General features: G+C 32.0%; 1 protein-coding gene and 2 non-coding genes across 24 annotated transcripts in view; 1 reads left to right on the top strand and 2 right to left on the bottom strand.

The window, feature by feature from the left end:
* The window catches only part of VPS13B (vacuolar protein sorting 13 homolog B), an 856,590-nt gene that overhangs the window by 509,429 nt on the left and 334,830 nt on the right, over positions 1 to 12,331 (top strand). The gene's annotated exons all lie outside the window — the stretch shown is intronic.
* On the bottom strand, positions 8,049 to 8,143 carry MIR599 (microRNA mir-599). Its single transcript, NR_032638.1, has one exon. It is a non-coding gene; the product is annotated as a microRNA mir-599 (primary transcript).
* MIR875 (microRNA mir-875) lies at positions 8,199 to 8,274 on the bottom strand. Its single transcript, NR_032692.1, has one exon. It is a non-coding gene; the product is annotated as a microRNA mir-875 (primary transcript).

Raw genomic sequence — 12,331 nt, forward strand, 5'->3', positions numbered from 1 at the left:
ATTAGAAGTTTTGAACTTGCACCCTAAACTTTTTTCATGGTCTCATTTTTATCATTAAGTATCCTTACAGCATTGTATCCTATCTTCCGAAAATTAGTATAAGAAGAAAGCATGATCCCAGAAGTTCCATCTAGATTCGCAGTTTTCACAGAAAGGAATAGAGAAAAGTGTTCGTAAATTTCATTCAAGTTTTTTTCTTTTTAGAAGTAGTAGAGAGAATAGAAATATTACCATTAATTATTCATGAGTATATTTAAGTAAATACATTACCTTTTCAGTAAATTTTAATGGTCTTTTTTTCAAATTCTGTTTATATCCTGTTTTTTAAAAATATTGATTCTTTAAAAATTTAGCTTATGATTTAGTCTTCTGATTATGAAATTAAAATAAGAAAAGGTAAAATCACATTTTAAAATTTTATAAATAAATTTTCAGAATGATACCTTTTTTGAAAGTACATCTATCTTTATTTTAATAAACCTATATAACTAAAACATTTAAATTTTTTTAAATAAAAAGATAATCTTGTTTATTTTTTAAAAATCAAGTAACGCCAAAGTGTATGCAGCTCTTCTCCTTGCCAGGGCTTATTCTGAATGGTAACCACCTCTTTACTCCGTGGCCACTGTTAGATCAACACTCACAGACCGTTTGTCTCTATGCGTGTGTGTCTGTCTGTCTTAAGTAATGGAATTGTACTCTACATAGTATTCTTTAACTTGCTTGTGTTTAAACTCAATAATCTATTGTGGTCATCTTTCAGTGTCACCATATTTAGACTTGCCATCATACTGGTCTGTTTTTGAGCTGTTTTAGACAGCAAAGATAAAAAACCTCATGTAAACACTGCTTTCTGTTTTAAACCAAGAAAATATGCCTCACTATTAAAGTTCAATTAAAATTAAAAACTCTTATATACTATATTGTGACTGAGACTTCCCTGACCTCAAACTTTATTATACATTATAAAATGTAAAAGGGAAAAATGTTTCCTTCTGTGAAATAGTTACCAGGGCAATTCTTGAAGAACAAGTATATCAGCAAAAATAGGAAATTGAAATTATTATAGCTTATGTGTTCTTTGTTACCATTTGAATCACAAGGGCAAAGTAATTCACAATTCAACACTGCTATGTGAATTAAAATATCACAGGTGTTTGGGCTTTAACAAACCACTCTGAAACATCGTTTATCAGCTCTCTGCTCAACACCTGTCATAGTGTTCAGTTTTTAACATGACAAAATCCCTGTCTTTTAACCCAAAATGCATCTTACTCTCTGATCTGACCTTATCCTATACTTTAAATCTTACCACTAGTTGCTTCTTTACATAAGACACTTGTTCAAGTTAAATATTTTGTCTAATCCAATAATGCTTATTATGTGCCTTTCTGTGGCTCTTGTTTATGTATGCATTTTCGACTTTCTTGAAATATAGCTATCTTCCAGTTTAGCCTTTCAGGGTTTTTGTTATGAAGAACTTTACATTAATGGGGGTTTGAATCCTTTAAAAATGTTTTCTCTTTGATGTTCAACACTATTTTTAATTTTTAAAAATCCTTAAGAATCACATGTATTTTTTAATGTCTCACTTAAATCTTGCTTTCTTTTTGAAATTTTTCATAATCTTTTTCTTGAAAGTAACGTCTCCTTTCTTTGGCCTTCTACAGCAATGGCTGACCTACCTTTATGCAATTATAATAAAATAATAGTAATAGTAACAGCAGTAGGCTGAGTGTGGTGGCTGATGCCTGTAATCCCAGCACTTTGGGAGGCCGAGGTGGGCGGATCGCCTGAGGTCAGGAGTTTGAGACCAGCCTGGCCAACATAGTGAAACCCTATTTCTACTAAAAATACAAAAACTTGCCAGATATGATGTCAGGCACCTGTAATTCCACCTACTTGGGAGGCTGAGGCAGGAGAACCACTTGAACCTGGGAGGTGGAGGTTGCAGTGAGCCGAGATCACACCACTGCACTCCAGCCTGGGCAATAGAGTGAGACACTGTCTCAAAAAAAAAAAAAAAAACAAAACAAAAAAAAAAAAAAAAACAGTAGCAACAGTAGTAATAGCTAACATCTACTGAGTGCTTCCTTTGTGTCAAAGATTCTGTGTATTGCTTTCAATGCAATGCCTACATCTCGGTTGAGCCTTATAATAATCTCATGAGTCAGGTATTATGATTATCTGTATTTTAGAAATAAAATATTCGGTCTGTAGACATTCAGTAGTTTCTCCTAGGCCACACATAATAAGTGACAGAACCAGGACTGTCAGTTCCATTGCTCATGCACTTTACCACTACATCTCGCTGCCTGTATCTGAGTTTCCTGTAAGACATACCAGCTTTAGTTTAACCAGGTTATTTATAATCAGTCTATAGCATGAAGTTTGAAACTTATTTTTGAAGTTTCAAATTTATGTTCCATTAAATTTTGTTATTATTTAAATGTTGCAAAAAACTAGTAAGTACCATTTTTAGTGTATTCTCCTTGTGTTCCTTAGAATAGTCTCAGCTAGAATGAACTTATTATAACCTTAAAACTACAATTTATAATAAAATCATTTATAATCCCAGTGTTTGAGCTCTTTGATACTTGAAGGTACTTGAACATACAATCCATTTTAAGAGAATTTTAATCAGAATGTGCTTAATACTGCATTTATTCTACAAATATAGCTCGCTAGGTAATGATTTTGATTGCCATCAAGGTTTTTCCCACATCTCTTATGAGCTCTGAGATGAGTAATGACCAGATAAATATTTACATAGATGTATCTGATTAACAAAGTCAATGTATTTTGTGGCTGTTATTTATAGGAAATATTTAAAAGTCATTATAAAACAGAAGCGTTATGAATCGTTTCTCTTTTCCCCTAGTAAAATTTAGTTATTAATCTAGTTGTCTCAAAATTATGAAAGAAAAAGAGATGTTAAAACTTTTGTTAAACGTCTCTCTTCCTCCCATTGTATACTTACACATCAGTATTTTTATAAATTGTGATGAAAAAATATTGGTTTTATTTTAAAACAATGACTTCACATGCATTTCTTATATACCAAAATTACAGCAAAGTTGACTAAGTATGTTATGAAGGCTTCTAGTAACTTAGATTTTTTTCTTTCCACTAATCTTGTGCAATTGAGAAATACTGTATTCAAGCTACATATCTGAATATAGAGTTTATAGAATTAGATATATAAACTTGGAAGTCATCTAACATTATATGTCGACCACCTATTTCATTGCTCTGTCATATTTTATATAATATTAACAAAAGCTCTTCATACCTATTCAAATAGATTTTTAAAATGGTGATTGTAACATAATTTACCTCATACTTTTTTCAGGAGTATTTCATTTGTTATAACAGAACTTTAAAATATTTAAAGCAGAGCTTTTTACTTTGGAGGTCTTTTTAACTAAAGAGTTTTTTTAACTTTCATCTTTAACTTGAGAGAAGTAGATTCTTCTTGTAATTGGACATTTGTGAACTTCTGCATACCAGTTTTTGTTCATGCCATAAATATTTGTGGGTTTTCTGAAGTTCCTTCTGGGATTTTATCTTTGACTAATTTATTCCATAGCTCCTTTTTAGACATTGTCAATTGTGAGGTTTTTCAACCTTTTTAAAATTTTTTGCAGACTTTTGCTAATCCTTTTTAGTGCATTCAGTACTAATAGATTTGATTCTGATATGGGTTTTAGCTTTTCTTCATGGATAATTTCATTCTCTTAAACATATCTACAAGCATTATATGAAAACTGCGTAGTAATTTTGGCAAACTTTTGAAAGACATCTTTTATAAGTAAGACTTCTGACAGGTGTACCCTGTTCTGTAGCAGTTTAATCCATGAAATTTTACCTTTAAAGAATTACAAAAGGTAGTGAGCTGATTTGCGTTTCACCCTTAGAAGACATGCGTTAGTAAAATTCTTCCAGAAATATATACAGAATTTTTTTCCATCTGCTTATTGCTTTTTTTGTGAGCAACTTTTGCAACAGTGTTTGCTCTGTTTCTTACTGTGAGTCTGATAACACACCCTCAGCCACAGAAAGAGTGAGAAAATATGCTTTGTTTTTAACATAGTTGATGAAAAATTAATTACAAAAATTCACTTTCTTTCATTGTATTTTATTGTATTTTTGTGTTAAATATGCTATTGGCTAAATTTTAATAGCATAAATATTTAACACAAAAATACATACTTCTTCAGCAGAAATTTACTGTTTTATATAACTTAGCAGAAATATTTTTTTAAATTAATATAAAATGTGTTTTAATTTTTTAAATGCATAATCAATCTACTGAGGTTTTGTTTGTTTGTTTGTTTGTTTGTTTGTTTTTGAGATGGAGTCTCACTCCGTCGTTGCCCAGGCTGGAGTACAGTGGGGCAATCTTGGCTTACTGCAGCCTCCACCTCCCGGGTTCAAGCAATTCTCCTACCTCAGCCTCCCAGGTAGCTGGAATTACAGGCACACAACACCACGCCTGGCTAATTTTTGTATTTTTAGTAGAGACAGGGTTTTACCATATTGGCCAGGCTGACCTCAGACTCCTGACTTCAGGTGATCCGCCCACCTTGGCCTCCTAAAGTGCTAGGATTACAGGCATGAGCTGCCGTGCCTGACCAATTTACTGAGATTTTTAAAATCATAGTTTACAGAACATTAAGTATCTTATTGAAGGTTTTAAATAAATTGACCTTGAGGAACTACCAGGTGATCCAAGATACAGATATTTGCAAGTGACATAATTGTTTCATACATTAAAATCTTGACAGTATCTTTAAAATAATTTTTGAACTCCAAATTCATTTCTCCTGTTATGTATATACTCTTGACAAATTTTCAAATGGTCATTCTGACTTTTCGTAGCGTTAATGTTCCCAATATGAAGGAACATTAGATTAATGTGACCAATGAAATTCATGGTTGAGATTAACTAAATTTTTTATCTTGTTTTACACGTATACTTTAACAGTTGAAAATTGAGGAATATAACCAATAGAAAATCATAGACAAGATTAATATTCTTTTATTGAGCTTAACATCATTAACAATTATGTTTGTATGCTTCAACAAATTGTGTTTATTTTACAATAGGAAAACCATTCTTTTTTATGGACATGTTTATAATAGCCTTTCTTTATTCCTGATGAATGTACCTCAAGGTATGGCATCTCTACTTTATGTATCTTTGTGGTTTCTCCTAAAACCTAGCTTATCATCTTTAACGCTGAGCTGTATTTTCTAGATGCAGTGTTAAGATAAATTCTACAAATTCTCACAAAACTGTTTCCTCCTTTCTCTTCCCAACTTTTAATTTCTTCCTAATTCTCTTTATATAAAAAGCATTCTCAAAATAACTATTATTTTGGTTTTTGGCAAAGGTATGTTTCATATCTGGTGACATTATGACTCTAATCCTATAATGGTTAGTGTTGGTTTCAAATAATTCCCTTTTAGTAAGTCAGAGAGAGAGAGATTGGGATAGTAGGTATGTAAATTAACTTGCCTAAAAGCTTTGTTTGAAAATATTATTGGCAGAGTTTTAGTCTGTTGTGTTATTCAGCTGATCTAGTTGAAGGCTTTGGATTTACATTTGGCCCTCACCAAAATAACTGCATCTTTTGTGGCTTCCTATAGCAGGATATAGGTTTCCATGAATATGTTTCTATTTACTGCCAAAAGCTACCTCAATAACAGTGTTGAAAATGACTAGAAGTTCTACCATCATAAATTTTGAAATGTTTTTTTAAATGTATTTACTTTTTTATTGTCATTTTTATACTTGTTTCTAGAAATTCATGTTAGAAAGAAGCTACAGAATAATAGAATGTTTGGGTTCCCATCATAACAGTTTTGTGTTATGAATTTGGAAAATCTATTTTATACTTCTTTCAAATACATTTTTGTTATATTAAGTACACTGGATATATAATATCTTACTATAACCATTCCTGATTGTGTACTTTCATTGAGGCACCAACATTGTCATGTGAAATTATTATTTAAACATCTCTGAGTTTAAAGACAAGTGAGAGAAACCATAGGGTACCTTTAAAATGCATCTTTGGAACTTCTGGAATATGATGGCTGTTCACCATAACCACCGACATATAAGACAACTGTTTAAAATATAATAAAACATTGTGCTTCTGTCTTGAGTGTCCAATGTAAAGGAAGAATTGCATTTTTCTCATTAATAACAAAGATCAAATATTGTAACAAAAGAGTAACCTGCAAGTTTATTCCTATAGCTATTCTTATAGTATAACCTGCACATCATCATAAAAGGCTTGAACAGAATGGATGGATGGATAGATTTTTCAAAAAAATCTTTGACCAACTTCAAGTGTGAGAAACCTATAAATGTGAGAAGCAGTGTTGGCTTTGTAGTTACAATTTCGGAACTATCCATTTTACCCTTTGTTGACTAGTGTCCATTTTCAGCCAGCCCCCTCATACCCCCTAAACCAAAATAGAAGCTAACTAAAAAGAAAATTAAGAAGCAAGCATCTATGAATTCATTTAATGTGTACAATTAATAATAAATTACCTCTACACATTGTATGAGAACACTTACTAAGCCCTGGTAAAATAAAATGCTGTTACCAAAAAAAATCCTAATAATTTTTACATGAAAGCAAGTAAATAATTATTTACCAAAACACCAATTTAATCAATAACTCTTAAATACATATGCTTACTTTATTTTATATTTTATTCTGTGTTCACTGAGGTTACTGTCCTAGAATAGACACTATAATTTTGCCTGTTTTATGTGCTAGAAATATTTATCGTGTTTGAAGAACTTCCATCCTGTGTGGTGTAGACAGATAGTTCCTCAATCTGAAACATTTTTCTTGCTCATCATTTCTAACATTGAACTTTGAGCAAAAACCAAATACCTGAAAAGCATTCTACATTGAGAAAGGTAATGAAAAATACAAACATGATCCTAAAAATAGGTAAAAAGTCAGTACATAGCTAATTTTTTTTCTTTTTACTTCTTTCATTTTTTAAATTGAGTTAGAACTTACATATAGGAAAGTATATTTATCATTTGTATACAGTTGAATGAAGTTTTACATATATATAGACATGTTACCACAATGCAGCACCCCAGAAACCTTCCTCATTCTTATTCTAGCCTGTATTTGGTAGTGCAAAGATAATCATTATTCTGACCTCTCTAACTATATATTAGGTTTGATATAACTAAATGTTATTATCAATGTTTAGATTGTGAAAACTTTTGTCTCAACATAGGTTGTCATCTGTAAATCTCCTTGACGTAATTTCTGAGTCAATGTCAGATCATATAATTCAAAATATAAATGATTTTAATCCGATTTTTTTTTTTTTTTTTTTGAGACGGAGGTTTGCTCTTTTTGCCCAGAGTGGATTGCAATGGTGCGATCTTGGCTCACTGCAACCTCTGCCTCCCGGGTTCAAGCAATTCTCCTGCCTCAGACTCCCATGTAGCTGGGATTACAGGCGCATGTCACCATGCCCAGCTAATTTTGTGTTTTTAGTAGAGACGGGGTTTCACCATGTTGGCCAGGCTGGTCTTGAACTCTTTACCTCAGGAGATCTGCCTGCCTCGGCCTCCCAAAGGGCTGGTATTATAGGCGTGACCACCACACCCAGCCTGATTTTAATCAGAATTTAAAGCACGATTTTAAACTTTAATTTTAAACTTTAATATCAAATAATATATTATCCACTCTGGTATTTTCCATGTAAATCTCTGAATGCAACCATAAGGAAAAAAATTAAAAATCCGTATATGAAGATTAAACATTATAATTTATAACATCTTCATTCATTAGATAAATTCCTAGCGTATACCCTAATAACTGGCTGTAGCATGAGCTTTTGAGCCAATTTCTATCAATTTCACTTAATACCATAGTTATTTAGTGAAAAATGTTACATACATATGTGTGTGGCATTTGTACAACATGGAGTGCATAGCTTCTGTAAAGGAAATAATGTTTTGTATCCTGGGAGCCCATTATCCTTTAACTGAATTGACTGTCATCCAAGTATGGGTTTGATAAACTGACACAACAGTGAAAAGAATCCCTGTCCCATGTCAGCTTATCAAACACACTGTGGACAGCATGTCTTTGGCATTAAACACATTCCCAGTCATTAAAGTTCTGAATAGAAGTCACGTAGCTTGCGTTCAGTGAGACACAACCTCAGTATTTCCAGGTGATTTTAGGAACACCTGATAAAACTGAGGTATAGTACCACTAAACTTTAAGAATTTTCCAAAAACTAGGGGAAAAAAATAACATGCATAGAGTTACAGAATTGCAGTGTTATTGTTCAGTTCGATGATAGAACATATATTAATGAGATATACAGAAAACTAATATCTTGTCATTCTGGTAAACCATGTCAAATTGTGCTGTAAATATATTTATACTGTAGAATAAAACAAAATCAAATATGTTTTGTTTTTTTAATCTTTGTTTTCATATAATAAAAGATATCTACTTGGGAAAATTATCCATCAGTCTGAATCTCTCACTATTTTTTTTACAATTTCATTTATTTAATTTGAAAATGTCCATCATCAAAAATTTAGCAGCCTTTTTTGGAATAGTGCACTAAAATCATTTGTAAATTGTCCAAGTTAAAGTATAGGCATGTTTGAAAAAGATTTTTAAAAATTTATTCTAGTGCTGTAAATGTATTTGTGTGAAAAGCTAACTTCTAAGGTGATGTAGGTCAAAACGTTTACTTATAATAATACTTCATTTATACATCTCTATAATAAAAATAGTTACATCTATAACATTTATAGGTGAATTTGCCTGATTCTATATAATATACAATGTGAAAACATTTTTCAGGTTTGTTCTCCATAGTTTAACCCTCAAAGAAGACATTATATTATGCAGTTACAGTACCTTATCAGTGGAGCTCCACTTCTACGCTGCAAATGGAAATGTATTGCAACAGTGCTAAACAGAAGTTGCCCTCCTCTTTGGAGAAAATTGCAGTATCCAAGAGCTCTTTTTAACAAGGGACTACTTTTAAATGTGTCTGGTCACCTCAAAGGATATGTAGAGTGTTTCCTGCCAGTAGAATTAGAGGAAGGAAGCACCAGGCCAAAATGTTTGATGTGTGATGTACTGTAATTCTTTTCATGTGTTTGGTGGTGGCTTTTATATGATGATCAGTGTTCTGCTACTATTTGTGACCCTGGTGTGGTCCAGGTCATTAAAGTTCAACCTTCCTTAATGTATAGGGTCATTAACTATACCTAGCAGCATTATCGTAATTAAAGTACTGTTTTCTTTTAAACAAGTATGTCTCATTTTCATTAAAATATTTCTCATAATTGGAAAATTGACCTAGTGATTGTGATTCTCATGAAAGAGATTATTCAACATTAGAGACCTGCTAGTACTAGCATTACTGTAGACAGATGCTCTTTAAGTTTCCTCACTTTACCTTGTAGTCCTTGTTTTTAAATCAGCGTTTTCTTCACACAATTACCTATGGGTATATAAAGTTCAAGATGGAAACTAGCTTTACATGGTAGTTTTCCTGGATGTTCTTAGATGCAATAAGAATTGTCAAAAATTGCTGTCAGAATATAATATACCTTTAATGAAACAAAATGTGATGATTATACATGTTCTTTGTTATTCTGAGATCACATATTCAGATATTACTTTAAATTTTTAGGTTTTTAAATATTTACTCAGTTTAAAATATGTAAAAGTAGGTTCTTTATTCTTTCATATTTATCTTTCTATGCCCTCTAAATTTGCTTTTGGATTTTTTTTAAACTTTGATATCATTTGCTTATCCATTAGTCATTTAGCACTTGACAATGATAGTTCTAAAGGAATATATGCTCTGTTTTGGGATATGTGTGTGTGTCTGTGTCTGAGTGTGTGTGTTTGAGGGTTATTTATTTGAAGAGCCAGTTTCATCTTTTCCCCTCATGTTGAGTATCCAGATATTTTTGGTATTTGCCTTCTGTCTCTTTCAGTTTTGGTACTGGATATATCATTAATACATTAATTTGATAAGGCTAAATGCCTAAAGGATCTTCATGTGATAAAATAAGCTGTCTTTCCTCCATGCATAATGAATCAATTTTATGATCTCACTAACTGATTTCTTCAGAATAACTTGTGAATACCTACCATTTGCTAGCTATTTGCTAGATGTAAAGCTGCACTGGTGACAAAATTATTCATAATCTTTACCCTTCATGGAACATAGTTTAATTGACTTTATCATTATACTTAAAGTATATTAATTGATTTCTTGTAAACATCATTTTCTCTAGGCAAAGAAATATATGGCACATTTAGATTATAAAGGAAGAACTCACAGAATTTTTTTATGTCCTCAGTGTAGCAGTGTGGTGCCTGCATTTATTTTATTCCATAAGAAAGTATTTCACCAGTTTTGTAAATTAAGCTATTGTCATCATTGCTTAACTCACTTTTCAAGTCACGGCTTATGATATTAATATTTAAGATCTAAATGATCATGATTACATTGTAAGCATAATGAAGAACAATGTGAAAAAATTTTTTAAATAACTGAGGCCTTTCACCATTAATTTGTAAACAATTACTCATTTGGCCTTTAAAAAATAGGTACAGTAATTTTCTGCACATTCTTTTGCATTATCTCACAACATATTAAAATATAGATATATAACATGTATAATTCAGAAACATTAATATTGAGTAAGAATGATGTATGATTATAATTTTTGTATTTTATATTGTATTTTAATGTAAATGTGATTTACTAATGTCCATGAAATACGAATTGCAGACAGAGTATTTGGAGAAGGAATTATTGATACATAATAAAAATTAGGACAGTGCCATGGCTCATGCCTATAATTCCAGCATTTCGGGAGGTCAAGGTGGGAGTATTGCTTGAGGCCAGGTGCTTAATACCAGCCTGGTCAGCAAAACAAGACCCTGTCTCTACAAAAAATTAAAACATTAGCCAGGCACACACCTGTAGTCCCAGTTACTTGGGAGGCTGAGGCAGGAGGATCACTTGAACCCAGGAGTTCAAGATTGCAATGAGCTGTAATCTTGTGATTACGCAAGTGATCACGCCACTGCACTCCAACCTGGGCAACAGACATCGTTTCTGGAAAAAAAAATTAATTTTACATAATGAATAGATGCATTTAAATAAATTGGTAATGGAAAAGGTGCCTGCAAATAAGTATTGATGCTGCCTTATTGGAAGTGTATTCTGTTTCTTTTTTTTCTTTTTTGTACCCTAAAACAGAAAAGGACTCATTTCTATAAGCATTTATATATATAGCATTCTCATATATAGCATTATATATAAATGCTTGTAGAAATAAATGAGTTATATAAATATATAAATTATATATACATATATATATATATATATATATATTTTTTTTTTTTTTTTTTTGAGAGTGAGTCTAGCTCTGTCGCCCAGGCTGCAGTGCAGTGGTGTGATCTCAGCTCACTGCAAACTCCGCCTCCCGGGTTCATACCATTCTCCTGCCTCAGCCTCCTGAGTAGCTGGGACTACAGGCACCCACCACCATGCCCGGCTAATTTTTTGTATTTTTAGTAGAGATGAGGTTTCACTGTGTTTGCCAGGATGGTCTCCATCTCCTGACCTCATGATCCACCTGCCTCAGCCTCCTTAAGTGCTGGGATTACAGGCATGAGCTACCGCACCCGGCCTGAGCATTTATATTTTTAAGGAATACTTTACAGAATTAATGAAAAAAGAGATCTAAAATTCATCACTAGCTAAATTGGAAGTCATTTTTATAGCGTCTCTTTAACAGCTAGCTGTTTGACCTCATTGTTCTCAGTTCATAAATTTTATAGTGAATGCTTTTGCCTCAGCACATACATATGCTAAGGCGTGAAGAATATCCTTTTTCACAACACTTTCATGTCTCAATTTTATTCATAGAATATTTCCTAGCTATTTCTTCACTTTTGACCGTGTCATTTTTAAAACTAAATTTTTGAAATTGAAGAATTTATCAGTAAAATAATATTCTATATTATCTCAATCAGTTTCCTTTGTATTTTTTTTGAAAGATACAAAAGCTTTCTTGTTTTTGCATTTCTTTTGTAACCAAAATCTAAAAACTGTATAATTGTTCTGTGGATTTTTATTGTGGGTTTGAGTCCCTATTTCAAATAACTGTACTTTCATGTTTTAAATGTTTGTCTTTGCTATCGCTCAGTGTTTTCTATTACAGGGTTATTTTCTTAAAATGTAGAGAGTCATGGTGTAGAAGCACAAATACTAAGATTAAATG

This window comes from Macaca mulatta, chromosome 8 (assembly GCF_049350105.2).
Source record: "Macaca mulatta isolate MMU2019108-1 chromosome 8, T2T-MMU8v2.0, whole genome shotgun sequence".
Taxonomy (NCBI): Eukaryota; Metazoa; Chordata; class Mammalia; order Primates; family Cercopithecidae; genus Macaca; species Macaca mulatta.